General features: G+C 33.0%; 1 protein-coding gene across 1 annotated transcript in view; it reads left to right on the forward strand.

The window, feature by feature from the left end:
- Positions 1-6,666: 6,666 nt before the first annotated feature.
- The window catches only part of LOC114333519 (leucine-rich repeat-containing protein 24-like), a 264,133-nt gene continuing 246,784 nt past the window's right edge, over positions 6,667-24,015 (forward strand). Inside the window, exon 1 of the mRNA XM_028283404.2 lies at positions 6,667-6,853. The gene's annotated coding sequence lies outside the window, so the exon portion shown is untranslated. The remainder of the gene's footprint in view (positions 6,854-24,015) is intronic.

Here is a 24,015-nt window from a genome sequence, read left to right on the forward strand (position 1 = left end):
CGTTTCTATCTACATCGGTGTCACAATTTATTTTTGTAGCGTGTTAGCTACAGAAGGGTATAATGGTAACATTTTTAAGTAGTGTTATTATTTTGTTGGATATATTATTTGTTTAAACAACTATTTAGGTGTTTCTGACAAAAAATAATTAAAATTAATAAAATGACGTCAATAATGAGTAGAAAATAGCAATAGTTTTTAATATCGTTTTGTCTTCTTCTTCTTCTTTTTGTATAGACATGACTCTGTCTCAGTGGCGGCTTGTCCTATGAGGCAGGTGAGGCAGTGCCTCACCAGTATATCAATCGACTATTTACGTTATTTCGTTGTTTCATAGTCAGTTTTTTAAATATAATTTAGCTTTTTGAAATTTCCTAAATACCTTTATTTTTATGAAAAAAATTAAAATCGGTACGGCCCTGACTCTTTATCTTATCTTATATATCCGTCTTCCACGTGCCATTCCAACTTTCTCAAATCATTACAGTTGAAGCTAGCCTCACACCATCTGCAACAGTATGCGACAACGCCAACAGTAAAACCGGCAAAATTTGAAAAATGTGCCACCGATTCTAGGAACAAAATTCATCCATCCTTGAGGCTTGCCTCCGGCTTCGCGCAACGGAATAGGAATAGCCGAACTGAACCGACTAGTACAAGCACAAGTCGACTGTAGATCATAGCTTTCTATGTACTGAATATGTAATAGCCGAACTATGTAATATGAATATGTAATAGCCTTTCTATGTAATAGCCGAACTGAACCGACTAGTACAAGCACAAGTCGATTGTAGATCATAGCTTTCTATGTACGCGCGGTATATACGAATGGCTTATTATATTTTAGAAGTTTATGGATATGTATTTAAAACAGTGTTAATTTTAAATCATTGTTCATCATCATCTAATATATTGTTCTGAAGCTATTTTTTCTTTGTGGCATTTATGTAATTTATTATTAAAAAAACAATAAATCCTGTATAAAAGGCATATTTAAAAAACCCTCAAAAGGGCCACATCAAATTCACATAACTAGTTTTCGACTGGTTTACCAGTCATCATCAGTGCTTACCTAAAATGAATATAACCTGATAAAAAAGGCAAAGATGTTGAAATTTTGACTAGGGTTAAAAAAATATTAGGTTATACTCACGTGCAATGTACATGCTTAACCACCAGGATAGTATTACACAAAAATATTTGGGTCAAAGCCCAGCAAAAGTAGTCCGTCAAGGAAACATTGGTATAAAATGCTACCTTAAGCCTGGATGTTTAAAATATTATCTAGTTTGCCCTAGGTAACATCTGAGAGCTAGGTATGACTTGTTCACATGTTGGAAGTGAGACGGCAAGTGAAAATGAAATGGTTGGGAAACTCGGAACGATGACAAAACCAACGAGAGTTCTACAGGTAGTTTAAAATAACCTGTCATATTTAAGAGTAAGGTATGCAGATTTTTAAAATTATAAATGATGTAACAACACACCCAATGTGAAAATTATCATTTAAAATTCGTTAAACTAGTTGTTATTGTAAAATGGATTCTCGTTAACTGTAAGTGGAACTAGTTAGGCAAACCACATTACACAGGAGTTTAGTGTTCGACAACTAAATACCGTATAAAATCTTATTATCAAGAGATCGAAGATTTAAAAAAGCAATTTTGTGGTGATTTTGATAATAAGATTTTATACGGTATTTTGTTGTCGAACACTAAACTCCTGTGTAATGTGGTTTGCCTAACTAGTTCCACTTACATTTAACGAGAATCCATTTTAAAATAACAACTAGTTTAATGAATTTTAAATGATAATTTTCACATTGGGTGTGTTGTTACATCATTTCTAATTTTAACAATCTGCATCATACCTTACTCTTAAATATGACAGGTTATTTTAAACTACCTGTGGAACTGTCGTTTGTCTTGTCATCGTTCCGAGGTTCCCAACCATTTCATTTTCACTTGCCGTCTCACTTCCAACATGTGAACAAGTTATACCTAGCTCTCAGATGTTACCTAGGGCAAATTAGATAATATTTTAAACATCTAGGCTTAAGGTAGCATTTTATAGCAATGTTTCCTTGACGGACTAATTTTACTGGGCTTTGACCCACATATTTTTGTGTAATACTATCCTGGTGGTTAAGCATGTACATTGCACGTGAGTATAACCTAATATTTTTTTAACCCTAGTCAAAATTTCAACATCTTTGCCTTTTTTATCAGGTTATATTCATTTTAGGTAAGCACTGATGATGACTGGTAAACTAGTCGAAAACTAGTTATGTGAATTTGATGTGGCCCTTTTGAGGGTTTTTTTAAATATACCTTTTATACAGGATTTATTGTTTTTTGTATCACATGGTATACAGCCAACTACAGGAAACCTTTTTCCTTATGGATTTTTAATTTATTATTCTGAATGAGAAATAAGATTATACAATTTAACTTAAAAAATGATTTTAATAACGTTTCCACTTTCACATCGGACGTTTACATACAAAAGTAATTTTTAAGTGTTTCAAAAATGTTGTATGCTGTGGTTGTGTTTTTTTTTGTAAATTTTTTTTGAACATACATTCAAATCAGAGTGAGCAAAAGATTTAAGCGAATAATATTGCAACATGATTCCCACAGCCTTAGCTCATTCCCCATATCTTCCAGGATTTTTGAAAAAAACGCACACTCTTTTGTTATGTAAAACTTGAAGTTTTCAATATGGAATTGGAATTCAAAATAACTCTATGCACTGAGGCTGAAAGCATTTCAGTCGATCGCATAATTCGCTGGAAAAGTTTTAGAGAACTAATCGACAGCAAATATTTCTTGATGATTTTTTGTCCGGAATTCTTTGTAGGGATATTTTGAATAAAAAATGTTTGTAGATTATTTGTCCGGGATTTCTTGTGGGGATTTTTTTTTCGAGGATTATTTGTCCGGGGATTATTTGGTCCACGGACAAATTATTATTTTGATGGTACTGCATTAGACAGTGGCGTAACAAACTCCGTCGGGCCCCCCCGCAGAATTAGAAATGGGCCCCCTTTAAAAAATTGTCCAATGCGACATGTGTGACAAATACCTATATGTGTTACAGCCCAGTAAATCAACGTAAAATATGGCGATACCGTGTAATTTTCAGTGTCACCACCGAAGTGGTCAACTCAAGATTTTTTGAGTTATTTATGAATAAAAATATTTATTGTTCAACAAAAAAACCACGATTTTAGGCGATTTTTGGCAAATAGTTTAAAGAGTAAATATTCGATCGAAAAAAATATTGTTAGCAAAAATTTATCTAGCTTATAAAAAAAGTGAAACAAAAATGAAGTTCATCGACTCAGTAAAAGAAAACATGTAGCTCATGAAAAGTTTTTCTTATTCGTCAAATTCCAAATCGAATATTTCAACGTGAAATAACCAAAAAAATACTGTTCGGGGAAACTCATTAGAACTTTTTTAAAGTGTTTAAAAGAAGCTTTATTTTTTACAAAAGTTTCTAGCATCAAAACTAAACCAGTTACGCTCAAAATGCAGTTAATCCCGTTTTTTGGTAAAAAATTGTGAAAATCTCCCCCTATTTAGCACCCCAAATGAAACTAATCATTATCGCCTTACAAATTACCTAACTGTTTTATACGACCTGTAAGTTTCACCGGTTCAAAGTGTTTATTTTTAAAAGGGTTCTAGGTTAAGGGTTAAACGAGTCACTAATCACGACTATATGCAAATTTTAAACAGCCACGTCTTAACAAATTTTTGTCTTACAGAAAAACAAAATAAAGCCAAAATATTTATAAAAGCAAGACCTACCTACATTTCTTTACTCTTTGAGATTTTTCGTATCACTAATACTTTTTAAGTTATTTTGAATTAAAAAGGCATTTTTCCAAAATAAAAAAACTTTTAATAAATTTGTTCACAAAAAAGAACTTCGAACCGGTCAAACTTACAGATCATATAAACAATAAATATTTAAAGTAAATGGTAAAGCGCTACTGATAAATTTTATTTGGGGTACCAAATAGGGGCAGATTTTCACGATTTTTTATACCACAAAAGGGGCCAACTTTATTTTGAGCGAACTCGTATAGTTTTGGTGCTAGAAAGTTTTATAAAAAAATAAAAACAAAGCTTTTTTTGAAACATTTAAAAAAAGTTTTAAAAGTTTTTCCCGAAAATTGCTTCATTTTTGATTATTTCAGGTTGAAATATTTGATTTGGAATTGGACAAATAAGAATAATTTTTCATGAGCTTCAACTGTGCTTTCACTGTGTCGATAGACTTCATGAATAAGTACACCATTTTCTGAATCTTTTAAACTACATTTTTGCTACAAATATTTTTTCGATATCTAATATTTAATACGATAAATACGTACTAATTTTTGAGTTATTTGTGAAAAACCCGTCTGAGAACGTTGTTTTTTTAATAAACATTTTCAATCACAAATGAAAATCACAAAGCTTTTTTTTGAAACATTTAAAAACAGTTTTAAGAGTTTTTCCCGAAAATTGCTTCATTTTTGATTATTTCAGGTTGAAATATTCGCTTTGGAATTGGACAAATAAGAATAATTTTTCATGAGCTTCAACTGTGCTTTCACTGTGTCGATAAACTTCATGAATAAGTACACCATTTTCTGAATCTTTTAAACTAGATTTTTGCTACAAATATTTTTTCGATATCTAATATTTAATACGATAAATACGTACTTATTTTTGAGTTATTTGTGAAAAACCCGTCTGAGAACGTTGTTTTTTTAATAAACATTTTCAATCACAAATGACTTGAAAAGTATTATCATAGATAAAGAAACACTATAGAAGAACAAAAGTTGCTTATAATTAGTCAATTTATACATTTCCGGACTTATTTTAGACGTATGTTTTTCACCCCAAGGAGGGGTGTCACCCCCCGAAGTAAAAGCAACCAACGGCATAAATCCAACTTTGAAGTGGAGTGTAACTAGAACCTCAATTGTCAAGCAAATACGTACGTCGTGACGCTGATAATTTCACTCCAAAACTGTTATTTACTGAGCCATTGGTGTATTCATGCATTTTTTATGACGACTTATATTTTTCATCTTTATTGGTATAGAATAACATAGAACAAAAATTGGTAAATGATTACATTAGTATTATTCTGAGATGAGCAACTTTCTTCGTGCACTATCTACTATCAGCGAATATATCAACAATTTTATTAATTCGGATGGACAACTTCATTTTCAATACTGCACTGCTTAAAAAACGTATGTATGCAAATAATATAAAAACACATTTTTACATATATTAGACAACAAGATGGGGCCCTTGACATATTGGGGCTTCATGTTGCGGGGCCTCTGTGACGACTCTGGATAATTGTATCGAAATACTAAACGTAGGTAAAGATTAAAGAGAAAACCCATTTCGGCAAATTGCAATTTTCAAATCTTTCAATAGTCACGTAGTATACCACGTAATTTATTGCCGTTACCATAAAATTTCGGTAGGCCGGAAGGGATTAAATTTCTAGATATTATGAGATGATTCACTTGGCAAATACGTCTATTTAGAAATTTACGTTTTTAATTTTAAACACACACCGTAAAATAATATAACAATAACAGATTTTTACATAATATCAGATGACAAGATGGGGCCCCTAAACGATTGGGGCCCCCCGCAAGCTTCACGCTGCGGGGGCCTCTGTTACGCCCCTGGCATTAGACCTATAAATAATGGTTTTCGATTGGTTTTGTGAAGTGCGGTCTAAAAATATTCCTGTTTCTGGTAAAATAATTCAAGAAAAGGCATTAGAGGTTGCAAGGGAACTAAGCGTTGATATGAAAACTTCTGGTGAATTACTCGAGAAATTTTGTATGCTACACAATATTTCCTTCAAACCTGTATGTGGCGAAGCAGCTGCTCTAGATTTATTAGTAGGTTTTAACTGGAAGGATAAACTGCTCATTTTAATAACAGTATAGGTACGTACTCTCCGCGAGACATTATTAACGCAGATGAGACGGGATTATTTTTTAGAGTTTAGAGCATTACACAAGAAAACTTATACCCTGAAAGGAGAAAGATGCATTGGAGACAAAGCTTCTAAAGATAGGATCACAATTCTATTTTGTACCAATATGATATTTTGATAGAAGAATGCGGAGAGAAAATCGAAACGTTCAATAATCAATGTTCATATACAATGCTGCGTGGTCATCCACAACTTGCGTTATGTAATATTAAACTAGTAACCCCTTTTATATTATAATATACATACATACATGCACTTATTTTTAAAAAAATTAACATTTTTTTTCTCTTCAACGGACACTTTATGCGGAACGTCTACTGTCCGTTCAAGAGAGAGTTCACTGTATTTTAATTTATAATTTTAGAAATTTCTTATTTACAGTCATTGAAATATATGTCATTTCTTCGGAAAATTGATGCGTATCAATCACATAAAAAATGGTTTTTATCAAAATCACCCACATCATCCCTATTATCATATATTGGCTTCCACCACTAATCTTCCAATATTTTGATAGGACTTGTTAGAGATTATCCGCGAGCCGGGAAGAAATCTGTGCCGGTCGGATTGTCGCCGAAAATTCAGATATCCAGAGATGTTAAAAGAATTCCCCGCTAACTGGGCCGGCGCCGAGATGCTCAGGGGGCGTCGGTTGAAATCGAAGTTAGTCTAAGCGGAGCGTCGACTGACTGTGTGACTGTGACCGTTCGTTTTGTATACACTGACAATATCTGCCCTATTTAAAAGTGTAGTGATGCTACGTTATTTAGATCTCTGCTACCGCGAGATGAATGGAGCTCATTTTGGATTTTTTATATCGTAGGTAAGTCGAGAGTTTCAATACGGAAATACTGGATTTTTTTATATGCAAAACAAGAATAATAATCAAAATAGATTGTTTTCTATTTCTATTGAGGACAAATTTAAGATAAAACAGACAAACATTATTGGTTTGTGTTTATTTGAAATAATTTTCCTTTATATTTTTAATTTTAACTTTGATTTTATATTGTAATATTTTTAAATTTTTGCTAATTAAATAATATCTGTTATTTATTTATAAAAAAGCATTTACTTATTAAATATTGTCTGTCTAAATATCAGATATTTTAAAGTATAAAAAAGGTTACTCCTTTTATTAATATTTAGATAGGGATTAAAATAATTTAGGATTATTTTTTCAGAAAAGATATTAATCTTCGTCTTCTGTTAATCAATTTTTATCATTTGATCTGTTGTTAATGCCAGAAATGAAATTGAAATGAAATATTTTATTTTAATTTTCGAATTTGACATTAAAAACGGTTTTTATTATACAGTTTTTGAAAAACTAAATAAATTAAGTATCATGTTTTTTTTTTAATTATTGATAGAATTCTACTATCTTTTTATTTTTGTCTGCTTTAAATTCAACATTGTCCTGTCACTAGTTTTATGACATTTTCATGACTTAATCTTAAGCTTAAAAATTGCTGTAAAACGAATACATAATAGTGCGAACAAAAAACAGACGAAATAGTGCAAATAAAATACAAAAATTTGTAGTTTTCTTTTTGGAAATATGTGGTTCAACTGTTAATGGTCATTGACATATTTCCAATTTATATTTTATATATTTTTTAAATTAAATTGTATAACATTGTTTTTTTAAGAATTAGTAGATATATTTTTCGTCTGGCCGTTAGGTACTGTTGACAATCTAAAAGTGCATAGGATGTTTGGTAAAGAATGGGCCATAGCTTAATCATAGATTCCTGAGGTTAAAATAGGTCGATTTAAGCTAACTTACCTTAGTACAAAAGTTAATAATAATCGAAGTACAGGGTGTCAAAATTAAACTTTTATTTTATTTATTCTTGAATATTTCCTGACAGGCATGGGATAACAACACAAAATTTGGTAAGCGGGGGTTTTTGGGATGAGAAATCTAAATTCGTCACCAAGAATGATGTATTTCCTAGAGGGCGCCACATACGTCTTGCATTGCTCATTTAATACGTTCAGTTTTTTTTATCCCACACTCTACATACTTTTTGAATCAAAATTTTTATTCTCTTATTATTTTTACTTAAAAAAGGTATACTACATTCATCCCGCTAAACACAAGTGTTTTCGAGATAAACGCATTTTAAATCTGCGATACAACATATTTTTGTGTATAATATCATTGTAGTTAGACCCGAAAAATAAACTTGAAACCATAATAAGTGTCCAGTTCTCATATTTATGTCATTGTATCGCAAATTCCATTTGAAGAAATTTGCGATACATTTTTATAAATTTTTGTGGTTTTAAGTTATTTTTCGGGTGTAACTACAGTGATAATATGAAAAAAATTATGTTGCCTCGCGCCTCGCAGATTTAAAACGCGTTTATCTCAAAAACGGTTGAGTTCAGCGAGTTTTTTTTTTCTCTGATTCTGGCTTTGGTTTAGAACTAGAACCTTTAGCCACGTAATTGTATAACTTATCACTAAGTCAGGGGAGTAATGTGTAGTGTGTGTGTGTTGAGTAAGTGTCTTGTTACTTTGCAAAGTCGACGTCATTGTCTTTGCAAAGAGACGCTAATTGTTTCCGAACAGTTCAGCGAGTTTATTGTAGTATACCTTTTTTAAGTAAAAATGACAAGAGAATAAAAATTTTGATTCAAAAAGTATGCAGAGGCGGGATAAAAAATCTGAACGTATTAAATGAGCACTGTAAGACGTATGTGGCACCCTCTGGGAAATACATTATTTTTGGTGATGAATTTAGATTTATCGTCCCAAAAAACCCCCGCTTACCAAATTTCGTGTTATTATCTCATGCCTGTCAAAAAATATTCAAGAATAAATAAAATAAAAGTTTAACTTTGACGGTAAAGTAAAAAGTATTTCGGTTATTATCAACTTTTGTACTAAGGTAAGTTAGCTTAAATCGAACTACTTTAACCTCAGGAATCTAAGGTTAAGCTATGGCCCATTCATTACCAAACACCCTGTAATGTTTTACGGAAATTGTGGTGTTGCAGTACTGGCACTAAATCTGTTTATTGGAATTCACTAGATATCCATGTGTAAGGGGTGTGTGTCCTATTCTCATTCTCCAAATAATGATGGAAGCTGGTGGTAGGAAATATTTGGTTGCAGAGCTTTGCTGTTTGAGTGTTTTTTTAGATCTGATGATACTTAAATCTCTGTTGTTGAGTTTAGAAGACAGGCTTGTTTTGCTGCTAGATCGGAATTATCATTACCTCGAGGACCCATAGGTGATGGTACCCACAATATTACTGCTGTAATTCCATTAGTTTGAAGACACTGGATTTCTTCAAACACTCTGGATTTCTGGATTTTGTTGAACTTTTGGGTGGGTAGAATATAAGTTTTTTATGGACTGCATAGATAACACAGAATAAGTACAGATTGCTCTCATTTTGTTATCGTTAAGTGTAGTTTACACAGATTGTAATGTTCTACACTGTACACCAGTATAAACACTGCAATTGCTGGAGAGTCGAAGCAAGTTGACAGTAGTTGTAGCTGATGTAGCAGCACAGCCAAAACCTTCTTTTCTCTTAGATGTAGATGAGTAAAGGATATTATCTAAGTTACATTGATGTAGTATTTTATAGAATCTTTAGTTGATATTGGAAGGTGATATTTTATTATTTTTACATTTGCATAACTCTATATTAATATTCAGAAGTTTGCATGTACATGGGGCAGTTTGAGGGACACTGTAAAGAATGGTGGACAACCGGTTAATATTTCATAGATGAGGAATTAGCATATTTACAGTGGTCGGTACCATTCTGGGATTATTTGTAACGGGTAGTTGCCTATTGTAAATGATATTTTTTCTGTGGTTTGTGGAGTTTGCTGAAACTATAGCGAAGAACAGCACTGGAAGATGCTGTTATCTTGAGTGAAGGGGAGGTTGGATACATTCTACATTCTAGGAGTACTTTCCACGGGACTGGATCTGAATGATCCTAGACAAAGTCGAAGGAAAGTTTTTTTGGACTGTATTTAGTGAACGTAGTAGTGATATATGCACAACTTTAGTGTGGTAGTCAACAGGGTTCGCATAGCCTTGATAATTTCCGATTGAAGTTCGATAGAAGACGGAACTTGAAGAAGAAGAAGTAGTGATTTATTGATGGCGTCTGGCGAACACTACCATCGTCAAGTTTGGAGCGAAGAAAACTCTTAGTAATGTTTCCTCATCAGCTCCCCAGCTATAATAAGCTAGTGATTAAAGGATATTTTTTCTTTAAAGGCAGCTGCTGCTCTCACATCTGTAAATTGACTGGCCCAGTTGTTTCTTTTAGTTACTGTATTCTGTAGTTTTAGATTTTATATCAGACACAGTAAAGAGAATGCAAAAACAAATATATATTTGGCAAAAAGAGATATAGAATTTAAAAATGGAAATGAATATCAATAAAACCAAACTAATGATAATATAAATATATGAAGATGAGAAAAAGAAAGAAATGCCAATATAATAGTAAGGGAACAAGTAACATAGGTCTGGATCCCGCGTATGAAAAAAACGTTGATTAATAGCAAGCTGAAAATTTGTTAATAGCTTAAGGGTGTCTAGTCGGATAAACTTTGTTATATGGGAACACTGGAACAGGGGCAGTTTTAATTGTGGAACAGGTTAAAAATTTGGAACGGTCACACCACGAAAACGGCACATTTATTTTGTCCGACAGAACAGACTTAAACTCTCCGAACAGAGATTAAGCTCTCATGCAAAAATCAGACTGCTATTTATCACCTGTCATAATTCCTGTCACTTCACATATTCTACATGTTCCACTCATTAAAACGCCCATTTGGTGATAAATAGCAGTCTGATTTTTGCATGAGAGTTTAATCTCTGTTCGAAGGATTTAAGTCTGTTCTGTCGGACAAAATAAATGTGCCGTTTTCGTGGTGTGACCGTTCCAAATTTTTAACCTGTTCCACAATTAAAACTGCTCCTGTTCCAGTGTTCCCATATATCAAAGTTTATCTGACTAGACACCCTTAAGCTATTAACAAATTTTCAGCTTGCTATTAATCAACTTTTTTTTCATACGCTGGATCCACACCTAACAGAACAAGTATCTACTTTTAATATGTGGGAAATATAATAACAGATAATGAGAAAACGGACATGGCAACAAATAATAAATTTAAGAAGGCTACTAACGTTTATTACTCTTTATCTAATACAATTTTTGGGAAATCAGAAATTGACAACAAAACTAAACTCAGACTATATAACAGCATAGTAAATCCGATAATGACATATGCCCAGAAACATGGATTGTGCAAAAGAAACACGAATCAATGATAAACTGAGGCGACTGACGCCACTGAGGTTGGCGATCAATAGGGCAAATTTCTCTGTTGTCTTGATGAAGTCATTCCCTGTTGTGTGGGTCCAATCTCTGATGTTTCGGAGCCAGGATTTTTTTTTTTCCTGTAACCCTTTTACCATCGATTTTGCCTTCTAATTTTACCTGGAGCTGCTCAAATTCCCTACGAAGCATTATGTCCTAGGAATGACGTCTTTCTAATTTTGATTGTATTGGCCAGATGAGGACCTGTGTTCATTATTTAGAGTATTTCTTCATTCTTGGATCTGCTGGTCCAGCTTATTCTTAGCATTCGGCGGTACATCCACATTTAGAATGAATTCAGTTTGTTGACGTCATACTGCTTTAATGTCCAGGTCTCACGGCCATACAGTAATAGAAACCACACAGTAGTAATGATGAGATGAAATATGTACATAAGAAGAATACCTGGAGTCACGAAGTTTGAAAGATTCACAAATAAAGATATAAGGAGATAGCTGGAAGAAGAATCGATAATGAGGAAGATCGAAAACAAAGAATTATTGAGCTGGTTTAGCCACATAGAACGAATGGAGTAAAAGAGACTAACAACGAAGGCATATGAAGCCAAAATGGCAAACAAAAAAAGAAGGCAGAGGAAGACATGGATGGAACAGATCCAGGATATAGGTGAAAGGAGAGACATGAACATAAGAGATATGAAGAATCTGGCTACCGATAGAAGTGCATGGAAGGAATGGATAAGAGGCAGAACACGACATCCGACGCCCTAGAGGGAACTAAAGATTATGAGAAAGAAGAAGAAGAATCATTCTGCAGTAAAGCGTTTGTGGTACTTTTCGTGACAAAATTATATCATGTCGTCAACAAAGAGACCGCATTGCACAGGATATGAAGGAACATACATCGTTGATGATAAGGTGATATAGTGTGCTACTTAGTATAGGCCCTTGTGGTACACCGTTTTTGTTTTATGATGTGGGTATGTCTTACCATTGGCACTTACCTTATAAGATCGATTTGTAAGAGTTTTTTTTTTAGAAGACTATGTGTATATTACCAGATAGCTCGTCCTGACTTAGTTTGTTTGGTATCACAGATATCAGAATAGAGTCAAGTGCTCTTTCAATGTTAAGGGAAATCGCAATTATGGACTTCATTTTTGTTAAGTAGGGCATACCTAATTGTTTATTGGAGAAGTACACGATTTTCATGGCACATAGGTTTTAAATTTTTATCTATGGGCATTCCGGGTTTTCGACCAAGCTCTCTTCTGAGTAATATATGAAAATTGCTCTCTTTTTACGTGTAATTCTTTTAGGCCTTATCTTTTCTTTAGTTTTTTTAGATACCTGTCACTTCAAAATATCTCTTTAAAAATTTTTGTTTAATCTATTTTGTAATATTTTAAATAATATTTAGAATAACTGATAATCAATGAATGTACGACGTACGTATAGGTACTCAAAATATTTATTTTGTATTTTAATTTTTCTTAGACTTTTACTCAAAGTCGCATCTTTTAATATCTATCAAAACAAACTGTATATTTTCCTTATTTACCGTTGAAAGTTAAAGCATCGTTCATTACACATAATTTGTAAATAATTTGGTATCGTATTTTCTGTTGAATACAAGACTTAGTTAGGCGAAATATAATCAGTTTATTTTACTTACTATTTCAGCTTCATGCATAATATTTTGCTTTATTTATTTGTGAAAAACGCATTTTGCATTACACCTGTAATTAATTAAACTAAGAATTGTATATATCCAACTTAAAAAATATAAAACAAAATTCAAAAAGGCAGGAGAACATATAGCCAGACTAAAATGAAGTTTTGCTGGTCATAACGCCAGACAAACGGACAATAGGTGGAATAACATAATACAACAATGAACACCACGGACAGGAAAGAGAACAAGAGGAAGAGGGAAGACCCCAGATCAGATGAAGAGATGACATATGAAAGCTACGAGGATCACATTGGAAACAGAAAGCACAAAACACAAGCGAATGGAAGAAACTGTGTTCAAAATTGAACGAATTAAAAGGCAAAAGAAGAAGTATTATATACCTACCCAAATGCCTTGAAAGGAAAATCTTTGATTCTTGTGTGTTACCTGTAACACTTGTTAACATTAAAACGCACAAAAAGTTGTGAACAAAAATTCGCGTGCTCAGACGGCTGTGCATCGCCAAATGTTAGCAGTTGCTCTGAAAGACCGAAGCCCAAACGAAGAAAGAAATAAGTCGTAGAAGAAAATCAACAGACGCTATCAAAAAAATCGGGTCGCTAAAGTGGAGTCCTACCAACCAGATGGACTGACGACTAGAAGTGTGTTATCAGTAACTAGATGAAAGTCACGGAGTTGTAAAGAGCTGAGAAAGACTTACGTTCAGCAGTGGATGCGTACTGGTTGATGAAAATGATGACTTGGCTTGGTCAAATAGTTATACTTTAGAAAATGTTATTAGTTTTACGTTGTCCTTATTTAAGAGCAACGTAAAACGCAATTAATTAACAAATTTATTTAAGTATTTCTGTAGTATATTAATATATACACAAAGTTAAATAATTTAACTTGAAATTGCTTATTGCATAAGTTTATCTATTTTGCATAAATCGATTGTTTTCATTTTTTAATCACCATGCTACAACTAATGGCCCGGAATTAATTTTCCCTGCAAATAATTAAAAACTATTTCCCTCTTTTCAGACTTTAATTTTCCTTAACTTTTACGAAAGTTGCATCTTTTAATATTAATGAAAAGAAACCGCATAATTTCCCACTTACCTTTGAAACTAAAACGCAGTTCATAGCGCGGCATTCATAATTACTCCGGTCCCGTATTTTCCCTTAAATAAAAGACTTTGTTAGTCTAATAAGATAAATTTTTTTAACCAGCTATTTCATAATCAAATAAAAAAGTTTTTTAAAAACATCCTGTAAATTCGGATAACCAAATAAACTGTTATTAAAGTTGCAGAAGGACAAAACTATTGAAAACAAAAGATTTTGTAATTTTTCTTTTATTTTAATTAACGTTTAAGAACTAGTAGATACATTTCTGTAAGAAATGTACCCAAGTTTGTCACGCCTCTTGTGGTAAAATAATTTTTACCCTCACAAAATGTTTTTACATATCGAATATTTGTATCCACGAAATCCTAGGTAGCAAACATTCAAAGGTGGTTTTCGCCACCCAATAGAAATTTCGAAGATATTTCTCCTGACCCCTAATAGGCGAGGAAGTAATAATTTGGAGAAATATTGGAGACAACGAAGTAGAGCTAGTGGAAAAATACATATACCTTGGACACGAAATAAAGATCACAAGAGACAACCAAACATGCGAACTACGAAGAAGAATATACCATGGGCAAGCTATGGAAAACTCAGGCATATTTAAAAGCGTAAGCATAAATTTATTTAAAACGTAAAACATTTGACCAATGACTGTTTCTTGTGGTGCCGAAACTTTGACATTGACAGCTACAACTTCTAAAACGCTGCAAATAGCTCAGAGGAAAATAGAAATATATCGCTTCGTCACCGAGTTAGAAATGAAGACTTAAGACGAAGAACAGGAATTACCGATGTAATTTCCCGAATTGCCACACTAAAATAGAACTGGGCCGGATACGTCGCCCGAATCAATGTTGAAAGGTGGACGAAGAGAATACTTGAGTGGAGGCCGATATTAGACAAAAAAAGTAGAGGAAGACTCCCTACTCGTTGGACTGACGATCTCAAGAAAATGTCAAAAATTGGATGCAAAGTGCTCACAATAGAGCACAATGGGAAAATGAGGGAGGTCTATCTCCAGCAGTGGACGCGAAGGGCTGGGTGATGTGATGATGATGATTTGAAGAAGAAGATGAATAGAGAAGAATAAAGAAAGACGTTGTTTTTCTTCGCCAGTTGTATCATCAATTGCAGAATCGTGGTACATTGTTAATAGCAGAATATTTTAGATATCTTAAGAACAAAAGACAACAATGTAATTATTTTTTCAAATCAAAATTTATTACTTTTTATTATTTTAGCCTTTTTTGGTAAAACTAATAAGAGAACCGATAATTGATTCATTTTCATAATACATGCAATACAGGAAGAATCCCTAAATATTGGCCCATATCTACATTTATAGCATTACCCCAGAAAGCAATTTCGATCGAAAACAATCGGGTTTATCGCTCAGTATAACGCTTTATGGTGTGGGCGTTGATGCAGAATGTCGAGATGTGACTAGGGGGATCTATATCATTTTGATCTCTGTATATTAATAGGAAACATAATGTTAATATACTAACTATAATTTTTTCTGCGTCTGTATATTCTCCTTATAATAAGTGTATAAAATATCGCATGCCATAAATAGTATAATATTATGTCAATTAATGATACAAAATAACTGTAAAAGATATCAGAGGCACATTTTACTTCGACTTTAAAAGATTTTTTTTTTTTTTTGAGTGAATTTGATGGCCTTGGCCGAGCCAATTAGCCAGACATTTTGTTATTTTAAAAACAAACAAATTTGATTTTTCAATCAGAGGAATTTTTTCTGTATTTCTAACTCTAAATACATAACAAACTAACATTATTATCTACAATTATTATCTAAATAATACTCTGTTTTGGTTGTTAATTTTTTTTGTAAATTTTTATTTTTTTTGTATTTTTTTTGCATTTTTTTTATATTGTTAATTTGTTTTTTTTTTATTAATTTTTTTTATTGTTATTTTTTATAAATTGTTTTTTTTACTACGCTAAGACGTAAACCCGATTCATCCTCGCGGAGGTTTACATCTTCTTAGTTTTTTTTTTGCATTTTTTATTTTTTTGGTTTTTTTTTTGCATTTTTGATTTTTTTTGTTTTTTTTTCTTTTCTTTTTCTCTTTTTTTTTGTTCTTTTCTTTTTTCAATTATAATATACAATAATTACTTAAATCTACAGGATTTAAAACAAAATAACAACAAAACAAACATGTTTGTTTTGTTTTAACAAACATGCCTGCTTTGTTTTAACAAAATTTCTTAAATACAGGGTAAATTTTATTGCTACAATCTATATTTACAATTTTTGATATGTTCATAAATTGTTTTTAATATATTAATCTCTTCAGAAAAAATCAAATTGTTCAGGTAGACGGGAAGTGGAATTTTTAATATATTAAGATTATCATAAAATTTGTTTATATTTACTGATTGATGTGAACATTCGAGGAGAATATGTAGTAGATTACCTTCTTTTCCACACTCACAGTTAGGTGACTCTGTGAGACCCAGACTGTATATATGAAGAGGGGTAAGAGCATGATTACATCTCAATCTATTTATAACTCTTATGAAATGGCGATTTGATACAGAATGAAACCATCTTTTAATGGGAATTTCAGGTCGCATTTGTTTGTAATTACTACCAGTTCTCGTGTTTCGATAATACCTTTGCCAATTTTCTTTTTGGTGTCGTCTACTAATAATATCAATATCTGAAATGGGTAGTAAGTTCATGGGAAGTTCTGCTTGTAGTAAGTTCATGGGAACTGCTTATAAACGGTTTCGGCAAGTATCGTTCCTGATATAATTTCCGGATTGCCTTACTTGAAATTGCCTTTTCGTGCAGAGAAGGTGTATACAATAAAACCCTTTTTGAATTCCTTATTAATATATTATACAGCTAATGCTATTTTAAATAAAATTGTGGTCAGAATTTCAATGAATATTCAAAAAAATTAAAACCAATATAGACGAGGGCATTTAGCATAAAATAAATAAATTTTTAAATACAGCACATAGAGATTTTTAGTTTTTTGCATTATAGTGCAGTCACTGAAGGTGAATATGAGCTATTACCTCCGATTTCGTTGAACCTCCATCGATTTGCACGAAAATTGGTGTGGTTAGAGGATATCTCAAGGAACAAAGGTGACATGGTGCCAACTTGCGCTTTTACCCTGGGGGTGGATGCCACCCCTCCTCGGGGGTGAAAATTATTTTATAAAAAATAACCCCAAAATTTTATTAAGAGCGACAAATTATAAGCAAAATTTGATATATAAAGTTATTAAAATAAATCAAAACTTTTTGAGTTATTAAAGATCAAAGATTTTAATTTTTCGTGAGAAAAATGCATGTTTTTAACCGATTTTTCATAAATAACTCAAAAACTATAAGTTTTTACAAAAAAGTTATTATTGTCAAAATTGAGGCTAATAAAAAACCAAATAAATTCCTTACTAGAAAAACCTTTTAATGTTAACTGAAAGTGAGTTATAGGTAATTGAATGTATATTTCTTTCGTCGAGTACCCAAATCTAAGTATTCAAGCTTAAATACCGGGAAAATGATGCATTTTATAACATAAACTTATTAAACATTTGTCAAAGCTCATTGAAATATCTATCAAATAAGTGCTCGAATAAGTTGATAGCATTAAAGTTTATGCACCAAAAATGTTTCGAAATGTATCTTTTAAAAAATTTTCTAAAAAATGTTATTGGTTTTTTGTAAATAACCCCGTTAAATTTTAAAGTAGCAAGTTCATCTAATAACTGGTTAAAATTTTATTCTACGAGATATTAAAAAAAACGTTAAAATAGTCATTTATACCTCTTACTTTTTAAAAATAAAAGGTTAAATGGCCCCGGTTACATGGTTCTCGCAGCAAAATTGAAATTTTAAACGTTTCTATCTCGGTTATTTTTTACTCTACGAAAATAGTAAAATAGGTGACGTATTTGTCATAGAAAAAAATAAAATTTAGTTATTTATCATTTTTTACGTATATCGAGTATTTTTGGAGTTATTATCAAAAGAAAATGAAAAGTACGATAATTCTAAAAATTCAGATTTTTTTTAAATTATACCTTTTTTTCAAAAATATGCATTCTAAACCGGTCAAATTTGTTGAAATAATTAACTATGATAACATAAAGAAATTCTTGTGAGGATTACTACAAATTTTAATTTTTGCGGAAATGGCGTATGTTTAGTTTTTAACTTTTTCCTAAAAAAATCGAAAGGGTTCTCTTATTTTCATCATAACTTGCTTAATTTTGATGCTATTAACTTCTACTGAAGCTCATTTGATAGGTATTCCGAAGTACTTTGACAAGTGTTTAACAAGTATATTCTATAAAATGCATCGTTTTTTCCGTTATGTAAGCTTGAATACTTAGATTTGAGTACTCGTCGAAAAAAATATACATTCAATTACCCATAACTCACTTTAAAATAACATCAGTTTAGTTCTTTAAGTAGGGAGTGTATTAAATTTTTTATTATCTTTAATTTTGGTAATAATAGCTTTTTTACAAAAGCTTATAGTTTTTGAGTAATACGTGAAAAAAGAGCTTTAAAACATGCATTTTTTTAAGAAAAAAATAAAATCTTTGATATTTAATAACTCAAAAAGTATTGATTTATGTTAATAACTTTATATTACAAATTTTGCTTAGAAGTTGCCCCTCTATCGATTTCTGGTATTACTTTTAATAAAAAAATTTCACCCCCGAGAAGGGGTGGCAACCACCCCCAGGGTAAAAAGCGCAAGTTAACATCATGTCATCTTTGTTCCTTGAAGTATCTTCTAACTACTTACCAATTTTCATGAAAATCGATGAAGGTTCAACGAAATCGGAGGTGAAAATCTTCAGTGACTCCACTATTATATTCAGGATTTTTTTTTTTTTTTTAACATCCCATTTATTTACAATCTGTAATAATGATTACAATAAGTAAATTGTTTAACAATTAAAAGAGACTTGCAGGAGACTGTCCAGTGACAATATCCTATAAAATCATAATTTTAGTACTTAACAAAATTATTTGTGACTAATAAATAAAACCCTATAAATAAAACTCTATAATAAATAAAATATTTTTGAAAATTTAAAATTTAAAATCTTGTTCGTAGATCGCTTGGAGTGTGGCGCTTTAGCCTTCTGTTTGCCTGGGGTCTCATTAGGTTCTTCGCTAGCCTGTTGGGGTGGTTTTGTAGTCGGATGTCGTATTTTTGGGCGTAACTGGCAATTTCTTCTTTGACAGTCTTCATTTGGAGATCACGATTGATGTGTTCATTGGGCATGTACCACGGTGCATTTGTGATAATGCGCAAGGTTTTCGATTGGAATCTCTCCAGGATGTCGATATTGGATCTCGACGCAGATCCCCACAGTTGGATACCATAGCTCCATATTGGCTTAATCACTGCCTTGTATACTAAAATTTTATTGTACAAACTCAGTTGTGACCTTTTTCCTATCAGCCAGTACATTTTATTGAGTTTCAGACCCAACTGTTTTCTTTTCGTGAATATGTGTTTCTTCCACGTTAATCTGCGGTCCAAGTGCATACCTAGGTATTTTACGTCATCCTTTTGTTGTAGTACTTGATTATTTATTGAGACGGTTGGGCACGTATCTTTTCGATTAGTGAACGTTATATGTACTGACTTGCTTTTATTTACTTTAATTCGCCATGTTTGTAACCAGATATTTATACTGTCGAGATTTGTCTGGAGCAGTTGCGAGGCGATGTACGGGTTTGAGTGAGCTGCAATGATTGCTGTGTCATCTGCATATGTGGCTGTGATGATGTTTTGGCTTGTAGGAAGATCTGCTGTGTAGAGTAGGTAGAGAACTGGTCCAAGGACACTACCCTGAGGTACTCCAGCGTTGATTGGATATAAGTTAGTGCACTGATCTTTAACTTTTACAAGGAAATGGCGGTCGGAGAGATAGGACTTGAGGATTAGAAAGTAGTTGAGAGGAAGGACTTTTCTTATTTTGTATAGCAAGCCAGTGTGCCAGACTTTATCAAAAGCCTGCGAGACATAAATATTCAGGATGACGCAAGGAAAAAAGCCTAGTATTCAAAAATGGGTGGAAATGAATATTTGCACTGTAAAGTGCATAAAATGCATCCAAAATTGCATAAATATAAAATAAAGTCAAAATCAGTATACTAAGGAAAAAAATTATTATTTGGGGGTTTTTGGGGTCACTGAATACGCAGTCGCAATCAGAACTGACACCCAGATCACCTGGTGCCCAAGGTCAGTGCAAGAGACGTCATCTTCTGGAGTTTCGATGGTTTTCAGCATTAAATCGATGTAAACATATTACTCACGAGTTTTAGAGTTTTAGGGGTCACTAGTACTAATATGCCATCAGAATTGACCTCCGGAGTATCTGGTCTCCGGAGTGTCCAGGGTCGCTACTAAGGCACGTCATCTTCTGGAATTTCTAGGGATTTCGGCACTAAATTAATACAACTGGACTATTCGGGGGGTTTTTGAGGTTGTTAAACACGAATATGCCATCAGAACAGACCTCTGGATCACCTGGTGCCCAAGGTCATTGCAAGGGACGTTATCTTCTAGGCTTTCGAGGGCTTTCGGTATTACTCGGTTAGCAACACCGGAGTAACTGGTACCTAAGGTATATCATCTTATGGAGTTTAAAAAAAGTTTGGTCCTAAATTGATGTAAACGAATTACTCATGGGTTTTTGGGTTTACGGAATACGAACTCTACTATGTTGATCTGTTTCAGTGTTTTACATAAGTTTTATTATGCGTTGACATTATTAGTAATTACCGTAATCAGAATACTCCAGAATTCCTCATGTAAGCCATATTCGTGTTCAACAACCCCAAAACCTAAAAGTAATCCATTTTTCATCAATTTAGTGCCGAAAACTCTCGAAACTCCAAAAGATAACGTGCTTTAGGCACCAAATGCTTCGGTGTCTGTTCTCATGGCGTTTTCGTGTTCAGATACCTGAAAAACCCATAAAGTAATCCGTTTTCATCAATTTAGTAACGAAACACTCGAAACCACACAATATGACCTGCCTTAAGCACCAGATGCTACTTGGGCATATGTCTGACGGCATATTCATATTCAGCAACCCCAAAAACTCAAGAGTAATGCGTTTGCACTAATTTAGTACCGAAAACTATCGAGACTACAGAACATAACGTGCCTTAGACACCAGGTGCTTCGGTGTCTGTTTTAATGGCGTATTTATTTTCAGACACCCCAAAAACCTATGAGTATTCCATTTGCATCAATTAAGTAGCGAAAACCCTCGAAACTCCAGAACATGACGTGCCCTAGGTACCAGGTGCTCTAGTGTGTGTTCTGATGACGCAATCGTGTTCAACAACGCCAAAATCCGATTAGTAAGTAATCCGTTTGCATCAATTGAATACCGAAAATTCTCGGAATTACAGAAGATGACCTGCATTAGGCACCAGGTGCTCCGAGGGTGAGATCTGATGGCGTATTCGCGTTCAGCAAACCCAAAACCTATGAGTAATCCGTTGTCATCAATTTAGTACCGAAGACTCTCGAAGCTCCAGAAAATGACGCCCCTAGCAATAACCTTGGGCACCAGGTTCTCTGGGATTCGGTTCTGACGGCATATTCGTATTTAGCGACCTCAAGAACCCCTCAGTAATCCATTTGCATCGATTTAATGCCGAAATTTTTCTAAACTCCAGAAGATGACGTCCCTTGCAATGATTGATGACCTCAAAAATTTCCTGAGTAATCCATTTGCATCCATTTGATGCTGAAAACACTCAAAACTCCAGAAGACGACGTGCCCTAGTAGCGATCCTAGTCAGTAGATACTACGGAGTTCAATTCTGATATCATATTCGTGTATAGCAACCCCAAAAACACGTAAATAATCCGTTTGCATCAATTTAATACCGAAAGCCCTCGAAACTCCAGAAGATGACGTCCCTGCAGTGACTTTGGTCACCAGGTGATCGAGAGGTCTGTTCTGATGGCATATTCATGTTTAACGACTCAAAAACCCCCGAGTAGTCCATTTTTATCAATTTAATGCCGAAATATCTCAAACTCCAGAAGAGGACGCCCCTTGCAGTAAGCTTGGGCTCCAGGTGCACAGGGAGTCGGTGTTGATGGCATATTCTTGTTTATCGACCTCAAAAACCCGTAAGTAATCCGTTTGCATTAATTTGGTACCGAAAGCCCTCGAAACTTCAGAAGACAACGTGCCTTCATAGCGACCCTAGGCACCAGGTCCTCCGGAGATTAATTCTGATATCATATTCGTATTTAGCGACCCCTAAAACACTTGAGTAATTCGTTTGCATCGATTTAATGCCGAAAACCATCGAAATTCCAGACGATGACGTCTCTTGCCGTGACCTTGGGCACCAGGTGATACGGGGGTCAGTTCTGATGGCGTAATCGTATTCAGTGACCCCAAAAACCCCTCAAATAATAAATTTCGTTCCTTGGTATACTGATTTTGATTTTATTTTTATATTTATGCAATTTTTGATGCATTTTATGCACTTTAAAGTGCATTATGCCTTTCCACCTATTTTTGAAGAGGTAGTAGACTTTTTCCTGACGTCATCCTGAACATAATGCAAAAAACTGAAAATCTCTAGGTGCTGTATTTAAAAATTTATTTATTCGGGTATTTTTAGTGCTAAATGCCCTCGTCTAATATGGTAAATAGATTATGCTTCTTTAACACTTAAACGCCCAACCTCTTTTAGGTTCCATGTATACCCAAGGGTGGGTAAAAAATGTCCACCTCGAAAATAGCTAATATATTTATTGAGAGTTGTTGGAAATGGATTAAACTTAAGAATCTTATCCTTAATAAACACAGCATCTTCTAAATTAATATAAACAATTTACAATCCTTACAACACAATTACAATGTACATCAAAATTATTATATACCAGTAAAAGCCAGTAATTCAGATTTGTCGATTTTCTCCACATTCTTCCTTTCAGCCTCCTTATTGGCGGATAATTATGTCGAATATATATGTAATTATACGTCGATAAATATATGGACTATGTTCCTACCAACGAGAAATAATATAGAAACCTTTAGTACAAGTTTTACCAAGGGTGTACTTTTTGTGCCCACCCATATTTAACCCAAGATATTACTTTTATTTTCAAAAATATCAGTAGAACCAAATTAACATTCGATAAAGGGCTGTCTTTTTAACAATAAATAATTTTAGAAAAATTTTTAAACACGTAATGAATATTGTTGGTTTGGAAGAAGAACGTTACAAGTCGAAAAGTTCTAATTTTCAGGAGCGACTTTTTAAAATTTTAATGTGCTAGTTTTCATTATAATTTTGGTAAGGTAAAAAATAAGAGGTAAAATATTTTACAGTATTAAAGAGCCCATTATTATCATTTAAATATAAATAGAAAGACCTTTCTTGTTCTCACGCTTCTACCTGTAATTAGCATTTATAACAGTTTTTCCCAAAATTTGTTGAAATGTATTGCTCATTATATTTCTATATAAACGCACACATCCTGTAAGGAATACTTACCTAAGACGAAATATAACTGTCTTGCATTAAATATTAAATACAAAATCCCCAAAAAAATACGTTCCTTTTTTAACTTGTAACACTGTTCTCCAAAAAACGCATGGTATTGTCCTTTTCATGATCATTTTTCAGTCCGTAACAAATGATAGGAAAAAGGGTAGGTCCGTGATAATACACATTTATGACATTTATTCTAACATGACATTTTAGTTAAATCTGACAGTTGTCACATTTTATTTTCAATTTGGAATAAGACCAAATCAAATGTGTTTCTTTCATTTATAAAATGGT

Source organism: Diabrotica virgifera, chromosome 1 (assembly GCF_917563875.1).
Source record: "Diabrotica virgifera virgifera chromosome 1, PGI_DIABVI_V3a".
Taxonomy (NCBI): Eukaryota; Metazoa; Arthropoda; class Insecta; order Coleoptera; family Chrysomelidae; genus Diabrotica; species Diabrotica virgifera.